This window comes from Eptatretus burgeri, chromosome 1 (genome assembly GCF_056783735.1).
Source record: "Eptatretus burgeri isolate ZD-2024b chromosome 1, Ebu_testis_v1, whole genome shotgun sequence".
Lineage (NCBI taxonomy): Eukaryota > Metazoa > Chordata > Myxini > Myxiniformes > Myxinidae > Eptatretus > Eptatretus burgeri.
Window position 1 is genome coordinate 98,276,795 of NC_140961.1, and position 24,779 is coordinate 98,301,573.

The 24,779-nt window shown below is 40.5% G+C and overlaps 1 protein-coding gene and 2 pseudogenes across 2 annotated transcripts in view; 1 reads left to right on the plus strand and 2 right to left on the minus strand.

Moving 5' to 3' along the window:
* The window catches only part of LOC147035023 (uncharacterized), a 79,160-nt gene that overhangs the window by 51,001 nt on the left and 3,380 nt on the right, over nucleotides 1–24,779 (plus strand). The window lies entirely within an intron of this gene.
* On the minus strand, nucleotides 12,806–14,998 carry LOC147035024 (uncharacterized; annotated as a pseudogene).
* Nucleotides 19,151–19,982, minus strand: LOC147035025 (uncharacterized; annotated as a pseudogene).

A 24,779-nucleotide genomic window follows, 5' to 3' on the forward strand; every position in this document is an offset into this window, starting at 1 on the left:
TTGTGATTCGTTTTTCTCAAGAGACCACGCTACACTGTCACTGATAAGCCAAATAGTCCTGCAGCACCGGCACTCGGGCCAGAATAATAACATTTGTCATCATAGTATTCAGCTATGGCCCCGGGGTTGTGGAGTTCATGAAAACGTCTGATGACAAGCTGAAAGGTAATGACCATTTGCATATGCTGCCACTTTCCAAAATGGCCACCATTCATTAATGCAAATGCCTTAACTCACAAAGTCAAGCACATAGGACAACAATTTTGTTGTTTAACCCTGTGTGTTATGGGTCAAGGAGTTCAATAGAAATGTGAAAAAAATGTCAAATAAATAGTTATTCATGTTCCATCATGGTATATGGCAATGTGGTGGCCAAATATAACACACCAACTGCCCTTACCATGCTGAAGAACTACAGTTTGATTATACAAGTTACTTCAACAGGAACTATTCTTGTTTTTTTTCAGATATGTAAAGAATAGAGAATCCAGAACTATTGTTTGAGATGGTTGTAGAATTTTATGTATTGGCATCTAAAATATTTCGATTGTTAATATTTGGCAGTGGAAATGTGTATTTTGTTTGAAATCATTCAATGAAAAGTCTCCTGGTTTTTCTCCTGATCTGACAAGAATCCAGTCTCTGTTCACCACCAGAAACGAGCAGCAATTTTGAACGCCGAAGTTTCGTTCCAGTATCACAGAAATTGTCGAAATAACATGCACCAGTTCATCAGATCTCAAAATTATTGAGTAAACGTCAGCAAATTGAAGAAACCCCACACAAGTGGTGACAGAACTGGTGCCCGCCTTATAAGATCTCAAATTTTCAGTTCCATTTTTGACTGGAAAAAGAACTGCTTTTTGTGTGGTTCAGTCTGTAACCACAAGCATAGGTCTATGTCGTCAATGATCCAGTCTGCCATCAGTAGTAAAATCTATAGCAGTGACATGCACACAAAGGTCCTGGAAGCAGCTGAAAAATTTAGTGACCAGGAGATGCTGGCTCGGCTTAGTGGCATTCACAATGATGACCTTGTTGCCATTGAAGCCTGATGTCACCTATCCAAAAACTGCCATCTTAAGTATACCAGGTGAGAATATCAGTCAGATAGATGGATATGATGTCATAATTTTGATGAACATGCAGTCATACAGATGCTAGCACTTCCTCCCTAAGTCGTCCAAGATCACATTTCAGGAAATGGCTGAACAATTTTGCCGCCATACAATTATAGATACTTCCACACGGGCCCGCAGGTCATATCCCGATTCACGTGATCTTTGACAGGTATATATATATATATATATATATATATATATATATATATATATATATATATATATATATATATATATATATATATATATATATATGCACTCCCAGTCAAGTTTTAGAACACCCACATTTTTCCAGTTTTTACTGAAATTTAAGCAGTTTAATGTTTCAATGTACTCTGAAATGAAAGCAGACAACAAATAAGCAATTGCACATAAAAAAATAAATAATGGAATCGTTTTGTTGAACAAAATTTAATCTAAATTTTTGACTCATCAAAGTAACCACCTTTTGCAGATATAACAGCCGAACATACTCGTGGCATTCTTTCTGCAATGGAAATCTAATATTGTTCGGAAAGTTCTTCCCAACACTGTTGCAGAGGTTCCCACAAATGTGTTGCACTTGTAGGTTACTTTGCTTTCACCCTTCTGTCCAGTTCATCCCAAACCAGCTTGATGGGGTTTAAGTCTGGAGACTGTGCTGGCCATTCCATTATTTGAAGCCTACCGTCTTGTTCTTTTCTTCTAAGGTAGTTCTGACATAGCCTGGAGGTATGTTTTGGGTCGTTATCTTGCTGTAGGATGAACCGCTGACCAACTAGGCATAGACCAGTGGGTATTGCATGGAGCTGAAAAATGCTGTGGTAGCCCTTTTGGTTCAGGATGCCAGTCACTCTGTGCAAGTCACCGACTCTGGATCCAGCAAAAGAGCCCCAGATCATCACGCTTCCTCCTCCATGTCTGACAGTTGGTGTCACACACTGAGGAACCATCATTTTGCCTACTCGACGGCGTACAAAAACCCTGCGTGATGAACCGAAGATTTCAAATTTTGATTCATCGGTCCATAAGACCTCCTTCCAGTTTTCAGTGGTCCACTGACGGTGCTTCATGGCCCAGGCAAGCCTCTTTTTCTTATTTTGCAATCTTAGCAATGGCTTTCTTACTGCCACTCGACCTGTCAAACCTGCAGCTCGAAGTCTTCTCTTCACAGTTTAAACTGAGACTTCCTTACTTCGACCAGTGTTAAGCTGTGCTTGAAGCTGCTGTCCTGTGAGCCGCCTATCCTGCAAGCTGTTGACTCTCAGAAACTTGTTCTCTGATTGTGTTGTGGCTTTGGGTCTGCCAGACCTCTTCCTGTCAGAGTTTCCTCCAGTTTCCAAGTGCCTTTTGATGGTGTATGAAACTGTACTCACTGACACCTTGGCTTCTTTGCAATTTCTCCAAAGGAAAGACCTCCACTTTTAAGGGTTATAATGGTCTGTCTGTCTTCCTTTGTTAATTGTCTTTTTCTCACCATTATGATTGCAATATACTACTTCCTGCAGTGCAATATTATCCAAGTAATGCTTCAGAGGGTGCAGCAACACAGTCTGTTCCAACACTGCTTTTATACAGACAGGGGGTTTGTAACTAATCAACAAACGTTGGGGACACCTGTAAGAATTGTTTGCATCAACTTTCATGGCTTAATTTACTTCCATTGTTGCAGAACAGCTGCAGTTGCTAACCCCTGAAAAGGGCCTTTTTTAATAACTCTGAAATTTACATTATTTTTCAGTTTTTGGTAACCAAAACTTTTATTTTTAACCTCTGGCAGTTTACCACTTTGCTTTGTTCCATTTCAGGTTATTCACTGGACTTGAACTGCTTAAATTTCAATAAAAACTGGAAAATGGGGGTGTTCTTAAACTTTTGACCGGTAGTGTATGCACGTATAAAGAATCAAACCAGAGTAAAACGGGGAGGAAGTGATGGTGGCATTGTTTACCACATTCAGCCAGAAATTTTCATACTTCCAAACTGGAAACATTTCCTTTTAAAATAAAAGTAGAGAACAAGACAAATGTAGCTCGATTCTACACAACGTACATGGTAGGAAATGCAGGCTCATTATTGAGTGACAAGCAGACACTGTAGGTCAGTAGTGGGCAGGGGAACAAGGCTATGAAGATCATGAATGGGGATCAGTATGGAAATTGAGGGATTAGCATCAAATCACGAAGAGGCAAACACCATGATCGTTGTACATACCAAAGCTGCTGCAGAAAAGGGAGCAGAGCAATATTGTGGTAGGCAGTCCTGACACTGATGTCCTTGTGCTGCTTTTACATCACCACACTACTGTTGGCTCGAGGGAGATATTTATTCTCACCGGTAGAGAGGGGAAGCATGCCAATCTCATGAGGTATATCCCAATCCACAAAATATATGAGAAGTTGGAAAAGAAACAGCACGACATCATGTTACCCGTTTACTGTCTAATCTGTTGACACTGAGCTCCCTACATGGGCAGGGGAAGCGAATGGTGTACCGTATGATGATGTAGAAAGATGAAATATTCCATGCTTCATACAATTTGGGGAAAAGTTTGACATTGCAAAAGAAGAAAAGGTTGTGGTTGTTATCTTTGGAATTCACATGTTTGGAATTCATGTGAGGAAGACAGCAGTGACATCATCGGGAATGGTGGAATGGGAGTGACTGTTGGTTTTGTCGGTTGTGAGAGGTGGTCAGAGAGACAGAGTCAGGTGTAAAGGCCATGCTGTGATTACTTGTTACCTGTGCCACCGAAGGTGAAGGAGGTTATGTTTTCACCCCTCTCTGTCTGTTTGTCTGTCTGTCTGTGCAGGACATCTCAAAAAGTTGTGGACGGATCTGGATGAAATTTCGTGGACAGGTTCGGTGTGTGACAAGGACGAACTGATTAGATTTTGGTAAAGATCTGGATCCGGATCCGACTACTATAATTTTTTTATGTGATTCTTCACCATTGAGAGATAGGGCCAAAAACGATATATCGCACGATATTTCAAAAATGTATTGGGCCCGATATATTCTCGTGGATCAGGCATTGTGTGGCGGAGATATGCGCTAAACCGAGTGCCCTTCTAGTCAAAGCTGTTAATTAACCATTGGCATTTACAAGCAGTGTCTTGTGTCATTCATGCGCATAACAGTGGCTACAAAATTTGTTGGGGCTTTGTGTGGCAAAGCAGATTGCGAGTCATTGAATTCTCTCAGGTGTAAGAAAGCAAGTCAGAAAGTACCTCCAAAGAAGCTACCTCCAACAGAAGAGAACTTCATTTTGCACCTTCAACAGTGTATCGATCAGCTTCCAACATCGCAAGAAGTTGTCATTAGCATGCAAGAGTTATTGGATCATATTGAGTTTGGTTACGAGAAGACCCCAGATGGGACATTGATCATGCCAAAGTTGATGAACCAGCCTGCTGTTGCCCAGAGCTGTTCAATGATGTCATGTGCTGTTGTCGAACAAACTCCTGTGATACCCAGTGCACTTGTCTCAAGACCGAACAACCCTGCAAGGTCGTTTATCCAATTGATGCATTAGATAGATTGCTCTGCTGCATGTGAAAATCCTCCGACAAATACAGTGCTCCATGACAGTGATTACCACAGTGAATCGGCCGATTAGTAGTTTGAGTGTTCTAAATGAACTGCAGTGTGTGTTAAACAGTGTGTGAATAATCATATTGTGAATAGTTCGATATGTTCTCGCTCTCCCACAATTCTTGACTTTGTGGAATTTATTTTATTTTATAAAAGCTGAACGAATCGTTATGAAACTTCAGATATATCATTGATGAACCAGGGCACTCAAGTTTGTGAGGATGTCTCTCTGTAATATAATGGCCAGCACAGGCCAATCAAAATTGGCCCATTTTTCGAAATTCAGAAGACTATAGATTTTGATGGGGAATAAAAACTGGTATATAATTGGTTGCAGGCAATAGAGGTTATGATTTAAACACTTGTGAACATATCCTGTGAATCCTTCCTTTGCAACCAATATAGGTCCAGAGTGACTGAGGTGCTAATGGAAATTTTGACAAGCAAATTGTATTTTTACAACATTGTAGTTATGGCATTTTCAAAAATGCCAAATTTGGATATGGCTTTTGGTTCCAAATCGAGGTGTTATTGCTTGGAAGCCTTGATAGTTGCCAGCACCTCTGGTTGTTGTTACCTAACATGTTGCAGGTCTACAAGGGCTCCGCATTTCTGATGTTGTTGGGGTCAGTTTTTGAAATGTGCACCCATTGGTCAGACAGCTGCCAGACCCAACCCATATTTGTCGCTTGACTGCACCCACTATGACACCCAGCCAAAATTATATGGCCACCATCTTGGTTTTCTGGTGTGGGCCTAAGATACCAGGCCTGTAGGCCTCTGCTGATTATATACTGCTGGGGTTTGTTGCATCAGATTTCCATTGGCTTTGTTTGTGTCGAGTGTAAATCGTGATTAGGGACCCCGAAAAATGTAATCGTATGTCGAATAATAGTAAGGTTTAATCAAGCCCGTGAGAACGCGCGGAACATCAGAATGTGCGGAACATCAAAACGCACGGTACATAAGAAAGCACGGGAGTCGGGCGTTACGTTGCATCAGATTTCCATAGGCTTTGTTTGTGTCGAGTGTAAATCACGATGAGGGACCCCAAAAAGTCTCATCATATGTCGAATCGTATTGATGTTTAATCAAGCCCGTCAGAGCGCATGGCAGTCTTGATTACTAAAAAAATAGCATTACATAATTTTTGAACAGCCTCATGTTGGGGTTAAGCAATCCGTGACCGTGTCATCAATCGGCTCATTCTGATATCACCGTGGCAGAGGCTGACATGGATAAGAGGTGTCGAGTTAATTTTTTAATAGTGCTTTAAATGTGTTTCCCAATTGCGCGAATCATCTTTTAATTGTGTTTTTAAATGCGCGTTTCTCAATTGGCCCATTACCGGATTGTGTCACTGGTTGTGACCAGAGTGCATTCTTGTTATTTCCTGGAAAGCAAAGAAACACTTGACCCTCTTGTTTGAAGCATTTGAATAAAGAGAAGTAAATCCAACAGTCTCGTAATTAGTCCATGAGCCAGACATCAAAAATGAAGTGTTGACTACCAACCAAATTGAGGGACGAAAAGCCACTATGCTTTTGAGTTACCTTGATGTCTGTAGAGTATGGAATCATGTGATGGAAGCTTCTCATGCCCAGCTGAATGTTATTTTGGCGGCCATCTTTAAAAATGGCCACCACTTTTCAATGACCTTGATATATGTCAGTAAATTGGCCATATCTCCGCAATGGCTTAACATAAACACATGATGTCACATTCATATGATTCAGTATAAAATTCTGCATCTTTTGGTTTGTATTTTGTTCAGTAATGTTAATTACTTTTTTATTTATGAACACAAATGTTGTGAAAAAGTCACGTTTTTTATCATTTTTTCCACATTTTTTCACCTATAATCACTATATATATATATATATATATATATATATATATATATATATATATATATATATATATATATATATATATATATATATATATATATATATATATATATCAAAGTTGACTTATTTCAGGGTATTTATGCATGACTTGGTTATTAAACATTAATATTAGTGATATAGAGTCCTAATTATACCATTGTTTCACTTTATATAACTAAGAATTGAATCAAATATAATGGCCAATTGCAGTGTTAGTCATTACATTTGTCCAATAATATCAGTGTAATTTCTGTTCAAGATGTAACTTATATAGGTAAGCATTTCTTACACCTTTTTGGATATGTTCACAGGGTCAATGATGATACCTTTACATTTTCCCCTGCTAAACAGGTCTATATAAAAATATGAACAAGCTACTACTTTTGCAGTATCAGCTGTTTTATATTTTGATTATGTTTCACCACATATTGTACATCTGAATAACATGACATAGACTGTATCATCGTTCATAGAAAGTAAGAATAATTCTCATTGATTTTTATCAGTTATTAACCTCCGCCATCGAAGATGGATGGAGGTTACTGTTTTCACCCCTTTCTGTTTGTTTAACCTCCGCCATCGAAGATGGATGGAGGTTACTGTTTTCACCCCTTTCTGTTTGTTTAACCTCCGCCATCGAAGATGGATGGAGGTTACTGTTTTCACCCCTTTCTGTTTGTTTAACCTCCGCCATCGAAGATGGATGGAGGTTACTGTTTTCACCCCTTTCTGTTTGTTTAACCTCCGCCATCGAAGATGGATGGAGGTTACTGTTTTCACCCCTTTCTGTTTGTTTAACCTCCGCCATCGAAGATGGATGGAGGTTACTGTTTTCACCCCTTTCTGTTTGTTTGTTTGTTTATTTGCTTGTGAACAGTATTACGGAAAAACTCGACCGATTTTGATGAAACTTGGTGGGGGGGGGGTTAGGTATGGTCCAATGATCATGCCATTAAATTTTGGACTTGGTCCCCCCCCCAAAAAAAAATTTAGAGAATTTTTTTTTTTTTGCATTTCCTCATGTTTTAAGTGATTTCCAACCCATCCCCCAAAAAATTACCCCCCCCAAAAAAGGGGGAATTTTTTTTTTTGCATTTCCACATGTTTTAAGTGATTTCCAACCCCCCCCCAAAAAAAATTGTTACCCCCTCCCCCAAAAAGAGAAATTTTTTTGCATTTCTACATGTTTTAAATGATTTCCAACCCCCCCCCCCAAAAAAAAATTTAGAGAAAAAAATTGAGATTTTTTTTTTTTGCATTTCTACATGTTTTAAGTGATTTCCCACCCACCCCCAAAAAATCCCCCCCCCCCCAAAAAAAGGGGGATTTTTTTTTTGCATTTCTATATGTTTTAAGTGATTTCCAACCCCCACAAAAAATTGTTACCCCCCCAAAATTAGAGAATTTTTTTTGCATTTCTACATGTTTTAAGTGATTTCCAACCCCCAAAAAAATTTACCCCCCAAAAAAAATGAGAGAAATTTTTTTTTGCATTTCTACATGTTTTAAGTGATTTCCAACCCCCCCAAAAAAATTGTTACCCCCCCCCCCAAAAAAGGAAAAAAAAATTTTTTTTTTTGCATTTCTACATGTTTTAAGTGATTTCCAACCCCCCCCCCCAAAAAAAAATTTAGAGAAAAAAAATTTAGAAAAAAAAATTTTTTTTTTTTGCATTTCTACATGTTTTAAGTGATTTCCAACCCCCTCCCCCAAAAAATAGTTAGAGAAAAAAATGTTTGTTTTTTTTGCATTTCTACATCTTTTAAGTGATTTCCAACCCCCCCCCCCAAAAAAAATTGTTAGAGAAAAAAAATTTTTGCAACTTTTTTTTCAACAAAATTTCGATTTCTTTTATTTGCATTTCTACATGTTTTAAGTGATTTCCAACCCCCCCCCCCCCCAAAAAAAAAAGTTGGACAAAAGAACTATAACTGTCAGCACTGTTGACATTATATTTAATGAATAAGATATAAGGTTCACTTGAGTGACCCAGCAGTATTGGCGGCGGAGGTTTTGCACTCTCCCGAGTGCAAAACCCCTCTAGTTTTTTTGCTCCCCCTCTAGTTAACCTCCGCCATCGAAGATAGATGGAGGTTACTGTTTTCACCCCTTTCTGTTTGTTTGTTTGTTTTTGAACAGTATTACGGAAAAACTCCTCGACGGATTTTGACGAAACTTGGTGGGGTGGGGGGTTAGGTCTGGTCCAATGATCATGCCATTAGATTTTGGAATTGGTCCAAAATCCAATATGGCCGCTATGACGGCCAATTTGAAAAAATATTTGAATTTTTTTTTTTTTTGCATTTCCACATGTTTTAAGTGGTTTCCAACCCCCCCCACCCCCAAAAAAAAATTGTTAGAGAAAAAAAATTTGCGACTTTTTTTCAACAAAATTTCGATTTCTTTTTTTTTGCATTTCTCCATGTTTTAAGTGATTTCCAACCCCCCCCCCAAAAAAAAAATTGTTAGAGAAAATAATTTTGCAAACTTTTTTCAACAAAATTTCGATTTATTTTTTTTTTTTGCATTTCTACATGTTATCAGTGATTTCCAACAAAAAAACATGCCAAAATTATAATTGCGGCTGATTTTAGGACTTCAGGTGCATATACCCACGTAAAATTAATTTCTGTCTCAAGGAATCTAGTTATGAAGAATGAATTGAGTATGTAAAAGTTAAAAGCAAAAGGGAAAGTTGCAAACTATAACTCTGTGAGCACTGTTGACGTCAAATTGAATGAATAGGATATCAGGTTCACTTCAGTGACCTAGCAGTATTGGCGGCGGAGGTTTTGCACTCTTCCGAGTGCTCCCCCTCTAGTTTTCTTGCATGAAATTAGTTTATTATAGGAATGCTAAACAGCATATTGCCAGAATAGAAAGTACATGTATATGAGATTGCTATTAATCATTGTCTTCACTGTCACACATATCTGCTGCATCCTGGTAGTGGTCATCACTGTCTTCATCAACCATGTGAGGACATTCCATAAGCTTACATGCTGCTGTACACTTTATTCCATTCAACATGCATGTGCATTCTGATGGTCGGCATGCTCGAGTGCATCTGCATGAAATTAGGTCTATGACCATTTCAAGTGCTGGTGAAGTGGTCATCCAGTTACTTACTACTTATCATGTCCACAAAACAGCAGTTACAGTACACATGGCTAGATGTGGTTCAGCCAAAGCTGAGCACATTGCTGACCCTTATAATTAAACTCTGCCAAATCCGATGCTGTGCAGGGCTGTTACAGCAGGGGGCATGTCAGGAGATGCTGTATGGTTTGTGGTTCAGTGCCACAGTTACACACAGCATCCCTGTCATTTAAGTATCCCCATTTGGAGAGAGTGACTTTTGTTCGTCCAACACCAGATCTTAGTCTGTTCAGGCATTTCCACATTGCATAGCTTGAATCTGCTCCAGGGGGGAGTGCCTCACTCACATTTAGCTCCATTGTTGTTGTTAATGGAAGGTTGCTCAGTCTTTCTTCCCATTGAATAACTCTTTCCCTGCTTGTGCTTGATGTTTCAAGGGGGGTGACATACCTTAGGAAGCTCTTTCTAGACTTCAGACGGCTTTGGGCTGGCATATGGCCAAAGATAGGATGTCTTTCATCTGTAGCCTGTTGTTGACGCTCTTTCTTACTTGCTGCACTTCGTCATATCTCTGGTGGGGCTATGCCTGCCAGGATATACAGACGGTCCGCAGGTGTTGGTTTAAGGCAGCCTGTAATGAGGCGGCAGCGAACATTGAGAACGGGATCTAGCTTATTTGCATGTGTAGCTCGTTCCCATACAGGGCAGGCATATTCAGCCGTTGAGTAGCAAAGAGCTAGTGCAGTTGACTTCAATGTCTGTGGGCTAGCACCCCAAGTTGAGCCAGTGAGCTTACTGATGATGTTGTTCCTCACACTCACTTTGCACTTGGTCTTCTCAATGTCAGTCTTAAAAGAGAGACATCTATCTTGGGTTACCCCTAGGTAGATTGGGTATTCACAGTGTTCAAGAGGGATTCCTGACCAGTCGACCTGCAGTTGGCGCTTAGCTTCGCGATTCCGCAGGTGGAAGGCACACACCTGTGTCTTGGATGGATTTGCACGGAGGTGGTTCTCTTCATAGTAGGATGTTAACTCTGCAAGAGCATTGGAAAGTCTCTCTTCAACAACTTTGAAATCGGCATCTTGTGCACCTATGCCAAGGTCGTCTGCATAGATGAAACGGCGGGTGTCTACACTGTTTGGTTGGTCATTGGTGTAGATGCTAAAGAGGAGTGGTGCGAGCACACTCCCCTGTGGGAGGCCATTCTTGAGTCCTCGCCATCTGCTTTTCTTACCTCCTAGTTCAACAAAGAAGTGTCTGTTCTCGAGCATGCTTTCAATCAACTCTGTCAGGCGAGTGTCTTTTCTGGTCTGCAGGATCTTGCTAAGAAGACGTCTGTGGTTGACTGTGGCATAGGCAGCTGAGAGGTCAACAAACACTACACCAGTTACCATCCCTTCCTCATAACCATCTTCGATGTACTGGGTAAGGTTGAGTACTTGGCTAGTTGTGGACTTGCTTGTTCAGGGATGAGGTGTCCATCGACAGCAGGACCAATTTTGTTAAGGATCAGGCATTCGAAAAGCTTAAAGGTGTGACTCAGGAGTGAGATTGGTCGGAAATTCTTATGAGCGGATGGGTCTTTCCCAGGTTTCAGCAGTGCTATAATGTGGGCTTTCTTCCAGATCTTAGGGAGCTTGTGTGTTACTATGCATTCGTTAAAGAGCTGTAGAAGCCACTTCTTTGCCTCATGACCAAAGTGCTTAATCTGCTCAGTTGCAATCTTATCCAGCCCTGTTGCCTTTCCCGGTTTGGGGGTAGAGATTCCTGCTTCCAGCTCTCCCATAGTAAGTGGTCTTGTGAAACCAGGGTCTTCACCGTATTTCTTACGGTTTAGCTTGGTCTTCTCTCTCTTTCCACTCTTTACATTCTTTAGCAATTGGTTGGCCACTTGATTTGCAGTGGTTTTTGGGTGCTGATAAACTGCTTTAGGATTGCCACGTAGCTTGTGAATTAGTGACCATGCTGTCTTGCTGTTTTTGACATGTCGGTAGACTCAATAAGAGCATTCCAGGTCTTACGTCACTCTTGGGCAATGTTTTCCATCACCTTTTCACCTTGGGCTGTTGTATCTTCGGAGAAAGGGTCTACTTCAAACATGCTGATATATAGTCATCATAGAGTCCTGCACATTCCATTGAAAGTCCAGGTATATATTCAACTCTACAGCCTTGTGGGATATGTTTCCGGGTAGTTTTCAGTACCAGATTAGCAAACAGGTCGTAGTTCTTGCTTATTGGTCTTATATATTTGATCTTATCTTCCAGCTCGTTGATAAACTTTTTCCAGTCTGCTTTCTTGTAGTTAAAGCGCCTTTTAAAGGGGATGGTGGTTGGGACTACAGCTGCATTGACTTGGATCCCAATGGGACGGTGTTGACTTGATGGGATGGGGTCGAGCACAATCTTCTTACACAGTCCAGCGATGTTGCTTGTAGCCATGGCAAGATCTGGGTTGTAGCCACGTTTCCAGCGAGCACTGTGGAGCGAGTGTGGTAGCTTCGGGTCATGGATAAAACTGAGTTGGTTGGTATCCATCCAGTCCTCTACTGCTTCTCCATCCTTGTTCATTTCAGAGTACCCCCAATGGGTGCTGTGGCTATTGAAATCACCAATAATGATCTGTGGTTTGCTGTGTACTTGGGAGGCTGGTTGAGGGAACATAAAGTCTACAGGTGGTGGTTTGTAGACAGATGTTACTACTACACTGCTTAACTCAGCTGATAAGACTTCGATGTCATGGTCTTCTGACATAGATGTTGCTTCTATAACTAAGCCTGCTTTCACAAATACAGCACTGCCATACTGTCGGTGGGGTCGCTCGATGGCCAGGGCCATACCAGGTATGGTGGGGTGGTTGTTTTCACTCCCTCTGTGCGTCTCTTGCAAGCAGAGAACATCGCACTGCTGCTTGCTGCACAACTTGGCTAAGATGTTTTGTTTAGCAGATGAAAACCCTTCGATGTTCACAGATATGACTGTCAATGCCGGTCCTAAAAAGGTCCCTCGTTTTTGACATCGACCTCTGCCTCTATCTCCAGGCATGATGTTTATTGTTCAGCAACTTGTGGCTTGTAGCTTGTAGCGTAGCTTGCAGCTGTTGCTTGTGGTCGTGATAGGATTAGCAGTATCTTCTTGATACTCCCAGGGCCGTGACGATGACACTCCTATCTTGACCCCGGGTCATCATCCAGTTGATCATAAGAGATCCTTCCTGACATTTGGCCCATCCATGACCCTCTGTAGGATCTGGAATGGCAGGGGAATTGTCTAAGCTCCTCCTCCATATTGCAGCCTGGTCGTTTGCCCGGCGAGTGTGTTGCAGGAGAGTATTTTCACATGGTGGCAGCTGGGTAAAGTCAATTTCCCCATCTGTGGCATCGGAAAAATGTCATACCTCAGTTCATTTACTTCATGCACTTTGGAATTTCTGCTCTACAGTTAGCAAGTGAACTCTTGAATGGTATTAACCACTTCTGAAGACAAATCCCATTGGCTTCCTCGTGAAGTAAATGCATCCCTGTACTTCTCATTTTGGGTGATGAGTTTCAGTCCTTTCAACTTTCCCTGTCCTGCCAGTACACTCACTGTGTCACAGCCAGTCCAAGGGTGAAGTCCCAACAGTGCAGTGCGCACTTCAACTCCAAGTGCAGTGGCTAATCGTGAGATGTTGACAAGCCTAAGACGAGTTTTGTTTCCACGCCTTATAAACATTTCACTGTTGATTTACCTGCATAGACCAAGAGCAATGATGAACACATCTGTGTCATCTGCTATTATGAGTAATGCAGGATAACTCACTGAAGCATGCTTGGCATGTAATAAGAGCCGAGTGTCTGCCTCCTCTTGGTCTGACTTAAGAGCTTCTATCTCCTCATGGCTCTCTTGGGTGAACTTGATACATTTTTCACCACATGTGACAAACATTGTTTTGTTGCTAAGTTGTTGTCTTCGCTTGGGATCTTTCCAGCTGTCCACTAGAAACTGTATCAGGTGGTTCTTACTCTCCGCACAGGCCAATAACCTTCTCCAGTTTTTATATCATCTCAGTAGAGATGACCTAATAATAACAGTCTCGAAGTCTGTCCGCCCGTCCACAATCAAACCGAGTGGAGACAAATAACCAAAAGTGGAATGGATAGAGGTCGATGCGACATGCACAACGATATAACTTTCAAGGTCGTCCAAGGTCGAGGTCAACGTCACGAGGCTGTCAAAGTTGCGAAAATCGTCGATTTCAAATCGTATCTCCTCCCTCATTTATCAAAAGAGATCAAATGTTATTAGTGATTCAGATACTATGGACTATTATCGAGAACAACACAAGCCGTTTTTGTGAAATTTGCTCTCGTTCCGATTTTATAGCCCTTCAAACTTCGCTCTGATTTCCCGTATGGGCCGTTCATAAAGTACATACAAAAATAAAAGTATTAAATTAAGAACCGGAACTCTCCGAGACAAATATTACATTTGAAGCTATTGTCAGATTTAACTAAAACAATGGAACACATGTTTATATGCACACTTGCTTTCATTTATGACATTAACATTGTCTTGAATGTCAATTTGTACTTTTATTTTCATCGATGATGTGCTGTGATATTAAAAGAAAAAGGTAAATTACACTGCGAGGGTAAAATAAAAGAAAAAGGAAAATTACGTGAGTCATTGTCATGACTTACAAACATCGGTTCATAGGGAACTGCTGGCTTTGCAAGCGATTAGCGATGTATGAGGGGGGTGGGTGGGTGGTCACTAGCCTGCATACAGAGGGGGTGGGTGGTTTTGAAACCTGGAAGTAGAGTGTACGTACTTTATGAACTGCCCCTATTCCAGTCTGGCACAGAGTTACTTTCGACCTCTGGCAGAGATGACCGGCACTCCCGCTCGGGGGTATTTTTTATTTTATGTCCGGGTCGTATCTGACTAAAGGTTATTCCTTCCTGTGAACACGTTGACACGTTCAGCAGATTTGATTGAGTGGTCTCTGTACACATCAAACACTACATCAATTCTACTACTTCCATGGCGTGGTATGGAGTATCTGTGCTAAAACACGATCAGACAGCTCAGCAAAGGTGTGATTCTCTCCATGCATCTTCTGAATGAGCCCCATTGCATCAATCAGTGTAGCATTTGGTTGAGGAAGTTCTTCAGTGGCTGATACTTTTGTTTCCAGATGCTTTGCGATGACAGCTTTATTGGTTTTCTTCACTGTACCATCACAATTTGTAAGTGCCCATGGCAGAGGACCAAGAGGGTGACACAAAACTTTGCACATATATAGTTTTCTGTTCTGGACAATAAGGATCATGTTGCCAAACAATCTCCTATCAGCTCTCAAGATAACTTCTTTAGTTGATCCTTTCACTGGCTTCTTATTCATTGAAGAAAACGTTTTCAGCCTAAGTTTTTTTCAGTGTGTCATAGAACCCTTCACCCTTCTCAAGTCTCTGCACCCTGAAATTCTGGAAGGCTTCTTCTCCTTTCTCCCGTGCCTTGAAAATGTCATTGGATATTTCAGGAGTGGCCACTGCTCCAGTGGACAGGTTAATGAGATCTGATGGATCCTGATGAAAAGGATTTGACCAACTGTTCTCCAACAGATCAACCATTGATGTAACATCAGACTCATCTCGCTTGATTCGTGAATGCTGTAAATCTGTATGACTAAGTCCTGCACATTTAGCAGATACATGTTCACGCAGTTGCCTCAATGCCATAGTTCGATGTTCAGCTGTAAGATAATACCTGGCAACAGTTCCTGGTTTCAGGCTGAAGCCACATGTTCCTCCTGCAGTCTGGGTGTCCTTATTGACAGTCTTTTCAGTTGTTTGATCCACTGCTATTCGACCAAATGGATTGAAGCTGCTTCGCTGAACTGAAAATCCACCCCCAACAACGTGAGCATACAACTCTGGGCTTGTCTTCTGAAGTTGGCACATCTGGGCATAGTAGACTGGAAGATACCTTGCATAATTGGTTTTGTCCATTGCAAAACACCATGGAATCATTTTTTCTGATACATGCAAGATGTAGTTGCCAGTCACCTTCTCTGTTGGCACGAAGAAGCCCAAGCAAAATTTCGATCATTTCCATAAATGTCATCCAAAAATGCTGCCAATGGGCCTTTGTCAGTTTTCAGAACCTTTAAGTAAGCACTGAATTTCTGCAAAATTCTGTTGCGTGATTCATCCTTAACTGCAGCATCATAAGTTGCTGCATATGTGTCATTACATAGCTTGTGGACTGCCTGGATGGTATGATTCAACTTTTCAAGATCTTCAACATGATTCTCTTCAAGCCAGTGTACAATGCTTCTCCATATTAACGTCATCATTTTTTTTTTTTTTTTTTTTTTTTTTTTTTTTTTTTGTATACCTTGGTCGAGGCTCGTATGAGAGCTAACACACAACTCACAGCAAGGAGGCATGAGACAAGAGGGGCGGGAGTGGAAGGGACAAAACATTGGGGAACAGACACAGGTGAACTGTGGAAGGGAGAGGGATGGGGATGGGACGGGGAACATGGCGAGGGGAAGATGGACATTAAAGGGACTTTCAGGAAGGAAAGCTGGAGAATTGAAGGAAGTGGGCTTGGGTGGATTATCGGGGTAGAAAAGATCGAGGATTTGGATGGGGGAAGATAAGAGGTGGTGGTGAACAGCTGTTTTGAAAGCCTGAAGGGAAGAATGGGAAAGAATAGAGTGAGGAAGTTTATTCCAAAGGCGGGAAAAAGAGGAATGAAAGAGTGAAGATGAGCAGTGATTCGTGATTTTGGTAGTTTTACCAGAAGGGGGTTGTTGGCGGACCTTGAGCGCCCTGTGGAAATGTGGTTGGGACAAATCGCAGAGAGAGCAGGGGGGCAAGGCTGGAGAGGAGTCGGTAGAAGACAGAAAGACCACCGACCAACCTGCGGTGATTGAGTGAGAGGCCCAAAGACTCAGCTTCATTGCGGGAGATGCCAATGATCTTAAAAGCCCTGGTTTCGACAGCGTGAAGTCGAGAAAGGTGGGAGGCAGGAGCACCAGCCCAGAGGGGAGAGCAGTACTCCATCAGGCTACGGACAAAAGCTTTGTAAGTGGTCAGGAGCTCAAGAGGGCCGAGGAAGGACTTTGCACGACGGAGGATTCCCAGTCGGCGACTGGCTTTTGAGGCAAGGTTGGAAATGTGACTTTCCCAGGAAAGGTCATGGCAGATAGTGAGACCCAGAAGCTTGAAAGAAAAGACTTCTTCCAGAGGATTGTTGAGAAAGTGGATGGGGGTTTTGTAAACGGTCCTTTCGAAGAGACATAGTGAGAGTGTGAGATTTGTCTGGATTGAAAGACATGTTCCACGTGTTGGACCAGTTTGTGATTTTATCCAGATCTGCAGTGAGCGAAGAAGCTGCTGCTTGCCGGTCTGAGGGATGACAGATGGTACGGCAGAGGGTTGAGTCATCGGCAAAGAGAAATAGAGGATTTTCCAGAGAGTCCGAGAGATCATTGATGAAAACCAGAAAAGAACAGGGCCCAGAACGCTACCTTGAGGAACTCCAGCCTGCACAGGAAGAGGGGATGAAAGAACTCCATTTAGGGCCACACGTTGACTGCGACAGGAGAGGAAGTCTGCGAGCCATGAGTGGAGATGGCCTTGAATACCATGGGCAGAGAGTTTGGTGAGTAGGGCAGGGTGCCAGACTGTGTCAAAAGCACGTGATATGTCCAGGGATACGGCTCGGATTTCCTGTCTGGCATTGAGGACCTCCATCCATTGATGGGAGAGCAGTAGCAGCATATCTAGGGTAGAGTGACCTGGTCTGAAACCAAATTGATGATTGGAAATCAAGCCATTGGAGAAGAGGAAGGATTTCATGTCTGAAGCGATGATGGATTCCATAACCTTGCTGATGATTGGGAGAAGGCTGATTGGTCTATAGTTACAGGGATCTGTTTTTGCACCTTTTTTATGCAGGGCAGTGATGTTAGCAGATTTCCAAGCAGATGGCAGATGACCTTGGGAAAATGAGAGGGTGAATAGAACAGAGAGAGGGTGAGCAAGAGCAGAAGAGCAGGCTTTGAGGACACGTGAGCAGGCTTTGATCATTGCTTCATAGGTGAGTTTGTGGAAACGCACTGCCCGGTTGTACTGCTTTCCTTCAAGGACTTTATTTATAGATCCTTCAGCAATGACTCCTGCTTCCACAGCCAGGTCACGTAGCCCAGCATCTCCAAAGAGCTTGCCAATTATGGACAGAAAGTTGCACATCACATGAAAATTTCTGAGCATCAGAACAATGCTTCCATATTTACCTGGATATTTCCAAGCCACTTCTGTTGCTTTGGCATATAGAGCTTGATCCATTACTACTGCTATGTTTTGGAGATGAAGCGACTTTTGGATATTTAGTGACTGATACATAATTTCTTGAACAGTTGCCATTTCTGTAGCTGGGGCATTTATAGTTGGTAGGTAACCCACAGTGTCTTGTGAAATTACAATATCTCTTCTGGTTTGTATATTAAATCCAGTCCATGAAGCGATCGTCTGATTGTCAGTCTCTTGTTCCCGTGCTATCATCCGAAGGTGATTCTTTTGTGAAGCTTTCAATGCTGCATTATTTTCAGGAAGTTCAGTCACTGGTAGTGATGGTGGTCCTTCTCGTTTTCCAGAGATATAATGAGGAAGCTGTCTCTCATTTGGATAGATTGATCTCCTTTTTTCTTTCTTGTTTACTGTCATAACTGCTTTTTGTGGCTGACATGATGATGATGTTGGCTGAATGATTATGCCATTCATACGATGAGAAGTTCCAGCTCCACTCAGTACTTCCTCCTGTCTATCTATGTTGTCAAATGACAGTTCAGTTGGGATGAAAGAATGTATATTGGAAGGAAGAGGGAAATGATCATCTTCTGCACTCTTTAGCTTTTCAATACATAGTGCAGTTTCAATTTCCTCTAAGGTGGAGTAAGAAGATGCATGTCCCAGCCGGTTCATGAATTTGATCAGTTCCACATTTCCTGTCAGTCTTTATAACCCATGGAATCAAAATATAATTTGAGGTGATTAGTTTGCCTGCTGATACAGCTGTGACAATGTCTTGGGCAATCTTACCATTAAGTAAGATATTCAGCAACTGCACAAGACAATCAGGGAAGGATATGTATGTGATGTTAAGTACCCGAGGTTCAGGGGGCCAAGGCTGCTCTTTGATTCCACATTTTACTTGTTCACTTAAAAGCTGGGCTACTTGAGTTATCATAGATTTTAGATCTTGCTGCTTCACAAGAATGTCATATTCTTCCTTTAACTGAACATAGTCACCTGCAATGGAGTCTACTGTCAAGTTGTCTGGCCATATATATATATATATATATATATATATATATATATATATATATATATATATATATATATATATATATATATATATATATATATATATATATATATATATATATATATATATATATATATACTCTGTGGGCAACTGTGAAGAAATGCAAAGAATCTCCAAACTCTGCATAGAGATTGCGTCGCATGTGATTTTTGGTTGGCTCTGTATCTTCAAACCCATTACTTTCCATGAAGCATACAACTTTGGCAGTGAGATCAGACAGTGCAACAATACGAGGGTTTAAGAAGACATCGGTACGGATATATTCACACACCTTGTTGAATGCAGCCCTCTCCTATTTTTGGTAAGGATTGTCTGCACCACTGCATTCAGAAGAGATTCTTTCAGTTTGTCCCCTTGTATAATTCCTGTAACATGTTTTGTGATAATGTGCTTCAGCAGCAACAATATCTCAAGCAGTAATAGATAAAATTCTGTCATCCTGAAGTTCAGTTGCAATATCACGAATGGTTTTGTCAGCCCTTAGCTCAACTGCTGGCTTCAATGGTTCCCGGCTATTAGTTCCTTTAATGTATTTGCTCTTGCTTTGGCAAAAGATGCATATCTTATCGTATACTCTTTATTGTGTACTTGATGCTTGCCTTGTTGAATGTCTAGACATTAAAGAGTCTTGTTCATTTATGTACTCTTGTTTCTTCACAATTAAAAGTTTATTTTTATGGGTGAAATTGGATCTGCAATCCCTGTGATATTTAATATTAGAAAAGTTGGTTTCACTGTTTTCAGCAGTATGGATAATTGGCTGAAAATGTTGAATCTCAGCAGCTTGGCACAGGGTTTTCCATGATTCTTCATCTCTGGGGGATGATAAATCATAAAGTGGAGATTTTTCCCCCACATATAATGCATGTACCGCTCTCTGTCTTCAAACGTTTCGGCTCAACTTCATCTTCTGCCATGCTGATATGGTAAGTGGCAACAGGTTTCTGAAATATTAAAAAATAAATCAGTTCCAGAAGCTGCAATGATGTGTTTTATCAACAATGCTATGTTATTTTAGAGGGCCTTACAGGGGTTTTAGCTTGGATCCCAAATATTTTTTAAAACAGGACACATATGACAATATTTGGATGAAACAGCAGTTTTAACAATGATAATGAAATATATTTTTTTGTTTATATCTGGTAATATCATAAATACCACAATCATTTGAAATAGCACAAATCATGTGGCCTGTATATACATGTATTTCTGCAAATTTAGTACACGGTTTTATTTACTTAACTCATGGTTGGCACTTTTGGCTCCCAACAATAGTGCACTAAAGGGGTTGTACTGTGTAATACTTACATTTCAGCTGTTAGCTCGTCTTGAAACATCTCACACCCCGTTTGGCTGCATCACTTCTGTGACCTAAATTCTGTTAGTTGGCTACATGCTGTCATCATTTCTATTTTTAGCACAGCTTCACTGAGGGACTATCTCAAAGGTTACAGTGATGAGGGGACCAGAACAAATATAATATTATTTTGATTACTTTAATACATTTATCTATGAATTAAATATGAAAGCAGCCTAATCCATGGGTTAACATATTGAAAATAAAATTGACCCTATAAAACTGTTAAGAAAAGTATTAAAAATGCAAAATAATATGAAAAAATCATTGATCAAAACAATGAATTTAATTGAAAGTAAGTCAAAATATTAGAAAAACCCTACTGAATAGTTTTAATGAATTATATAGGTCCCCTGAACTGAGATTACAATGTCAGTGATAATACTGGACAAAAAGACAACTCATGCGAGATTTGACTGTTGTGTATATGTTTCAATTCCTTGCTATATGATTTGAAAGAGTGCTATGATTAGGACTTTATATCACTAATATTAATGTCAAATAACCAAATCATGCATAAATACCTTGAAATAAGTAAACTTTGATATTTATGGTGATTTTAGGTGAACAAATATGGAAAAAAAGTTACAAAACGCCACTTTTTTCACAACATTTGTGTTCATAAATAAAAAAGTAATTAACATTACCGAACAAAATACACACCAAAAGATGCAGAATTTAAAACTGAATCATATGAATGTGACATCGTGTGTTTATGTTAAGCCATTGTGGAGATATGGCCAATTTACTGACATATATCAAGGTCATTGAAAAGTGGCGGCCATTTTTTAAGATGGCCGCCAAAATACCATTTAGCTGGGCATGAGAAGCGTCCAACACACAATTCCATACTCTACAGACATCAAGGTAACGGAAAAGCATAGTGGCTTTTAGTCCCTCAATTTGGTAGTCAAATCTGGTCTGGCTCATGGACTAAATCTGAAAAGAAGAGCCCATTGGCTCAAAGTTGATGTCCTTGCAGATTAATTGTACTTTGAAGTCCTTCATCGTAGGTCTCTCGTGAAAATTTAATTCCCTTTTATTGACTTTATTAACTCCGCTACCGAAGGTGAACGGAGGTTATGTTTTCACCCCTGTTTGATTGTGAGCAGGATATCTCATGAACAGTTGTGGATGGATTAGGACAAAATTTGGTGGACAGGTTGAGTGTGTGACGAGGACTAATTCATTTGATTTTGGTGAAGATCCGAATCTGGATTCGAGAATTTTTTGTGATTTTTTTCAACAATGAGAGATGGGGCCCAAACCGTTATCTAGCACAATATCTCAAAAAGTTGCGGACAGATTCGGATGAAACTTGGTGGACATGTTGGTTGCGTAACAAGGAAGAGTTGATTTGATTTTGATGAAGATGTGGATAAGAATCAGATAGATTTTTTTTTCATTTTTTTTAAAAGTGATTCTTACCATAGAAAGATAGGACCAAAAACTATATATGGCATGACATTTCAAAAACTTGTGGACGAGTTATAACAAAACTCGGTGGATGAGTTGGTTAGGTGACAAGAAAAAGCCGATAAGATTTTGGTTCTGGTCCGGATCCAGATCCGGCCTATCAGTGGGAAACAAAACGTAAACTGTTCAGCGTGGTCGAGGTAAGCGCTCTTCCGAGTACCGTTCGAGTTGGAGCATGCTAGAGTATGCAAAGACTGGGAGCAGGATGGCCATCTCAATGCGAATTTGTTTCTTGATCAGCAAGTTTCCCTGAATTCTCTGGTCGATGTAAGTTGTATTTCCAATTAATCTGAGGGCAGCATTTAAAAAAAAAAAGACCGTGTGCAACCATCTCCCCAAAATGAACTGAAAGCTTGGGCAGCGAGAATCGCCACCATGTTTCTCATGCTTTTGAAACCTCTCGCGAAACAACTAACCTTTTGTGATTTTTATTGTGCATACCCCTTTATTGCTTGTTTGTTTATTTACCTTTGGTCTTCGGCTAAAGTTGGAGCTTGTAAGTCATTATTAGACATCAGTATAGTTCTTAATGAATTAAATGGAGATATTACATGCAGCATATGAGATGTAAACCTGGGTTCAGGTGGGACCACCAGAATGGCCAAAATTATATTCCTTTGTCTTTTTCATCAAAATCATTGACCTCCTACTTTTGTGACCTCCAAGTGTTCTCTCTTTTTTGGCATGTTTTTCTGACAGTTCTCTACTTTAGAATAACAGGGAAATTGCCTCACAGAATCTGACCGATTAACAATAACCTTATCAAGTCACATCCGAATCATTACATGATGTGCAACTTCTAGATCAGCCCTGAACCCACTAATTCCATGCCGTCACAGACTAAAATACTCGCCATCATTGGCCAATTAAAATGGAAGCTTCACATTGACTAAAATAATTAAAAAAGAAAACTTGTAGCCGATGTATCTTATATTGGAGCATGGTGATAGCAATAACAGGCAAATAATTTAGCATTAGGGTACCATTGCCTGAATGATAAACTGTTGGAAGCTTGCTTTAAAATTACAGATTACTGGCATGAGGTTAGTCATCCTGCTTCCAGTGTATCCCCAGCTGTGGTGTTATTGTATAATCTGTCTGCCTGTGCACCATACTCTATACAGAGAGTCATTTAAATCCTGGATGGGTCGCCTCTCCAACACAGGATACTCGACTGAGTGTGAAAAATTTGGAATTTTTACTTGGGTGCTGGCGATAACTCGTCTGCTCTTCACAAAATGACACTGTGTGATCTTTAATGTCCATCAAATAGTGCTGGCAGACGGGATGCCCAGTTTAACATCCATCCGAGGGGTGGCACACATTGATGCCTCACCCTGCCTGTGAAATAACAAGGTGACAATTTATAGTTGTCGAGATTTGAACCCAGGCTAGACAGCTTAGAGGTGAGTGTGTATACCTCTATAATCTAGATTGTAGACTATCCTGTTTACCTTTGTATAATCCAAAAACAAAATTTTGAATTTCGTTTCTCGTTAAGTCTGTTTCTGCCGTAGTTCAGTTTCACTTCTTATTACAGCCGAGCTCTTCAAATAACCATCAAATTTGTGCGATCAAAGTTATTGTACACAAATCCACACGTCCTTTAGGACCCATAATCAATCGTGAGGGGATCACTTCATGAGTCACTCTTTCCCATTTGTAGGTCGCACTGCGGTAATCTAACATGTACTCAAACATTTGATTCGGTTGTGTTTTTGCATAATTTGCAATTTTGTAATCTCCACAGATGTTGAACATATGTCCCAACTACATTTGCTTGTTTGATTTGAAATGAATTTTCTACTTCAATAAAAGGAATATTATTAACACAGCACAACGCATATTGTGTAATCTTTTAAACTGATAAAGCATTAACTTTCTTCTTTTAATGAGGCTTACAAGGAAGGTAAATTCAAATTTCAAAAACTGCTATCTACTTGATTCACTTTACGTCCAATTGTGAAAATATGCTCATAGAGCAGTAAATAGGATTTGGTCAATTCCTCAGAAATACCAATGTATTCTAATTTAGGACCTCTGGTAGCTTGTACATGTAACTGCGTTTGAGTTTGGGGAGTAACTGCTCGAGTCTGTCCGGGTTCTTCCTGACATCCTTGTTCTTTGATCCTTTCACACTTCTTTCTACCTTTTTCACAGTTCTCTTTATTCATTCTAATTCTTGCTTTTCCTTCTCTTTCATCTCTTTTACTCTCTATTCCTCTCTATCGTTATCGATCTCCCGAGGAAGTGAATTCTTGCAGAAATTTTTCTGCAAGTCTCACTTGGCTGTGCCTCGATGGGTTTGAGGGTTGTGGAGAAGCAGCTGCAACCCGAATCCTGGCTAGGTTCCTCCTGATGACTCCATCTTTGCTCTTTACTTCTCTGGGTTGCTTCTTGGTCTTCCGTTTGATTAACTTTGGCCAGGGGGAAAAAAAAAATGAAAATTATAAAACTATGCAAGTTGTATTTACAGTTTAATGAAGATTTGACTTGACCAGGCTGTTGGTGCACTGCAGGTCTTCCTCATCACGGTCCAATTCTGTTCTGTTCAATGTAATTTGAAGTCAGTAAAAATGTACGCCAGTCAATTTTACTATTTCATTTCTCCATCTGATCATTGGTCTACTTATGGTTCTTCCAGGGCCTTCTCTAGGTTGCCAGTTGGTAATTCTTGTTGTCCATCGGTTATCCTTTTTAAAAAAAAAAAATTGAAATTGTTTTTTTTTTTTTGCTGCATGTCCAGCTGAGTTCGATTTCAGGTTTTTGATTGTGACCAGATTGTCAAGTAATTTTGTTTTTCTCTCTAATCCGTTCATTTCTCCCTTTTGGTTTTGATTCCCCCGCCAACCTTCAATGATGATGTTGCCAAAACCCCTCG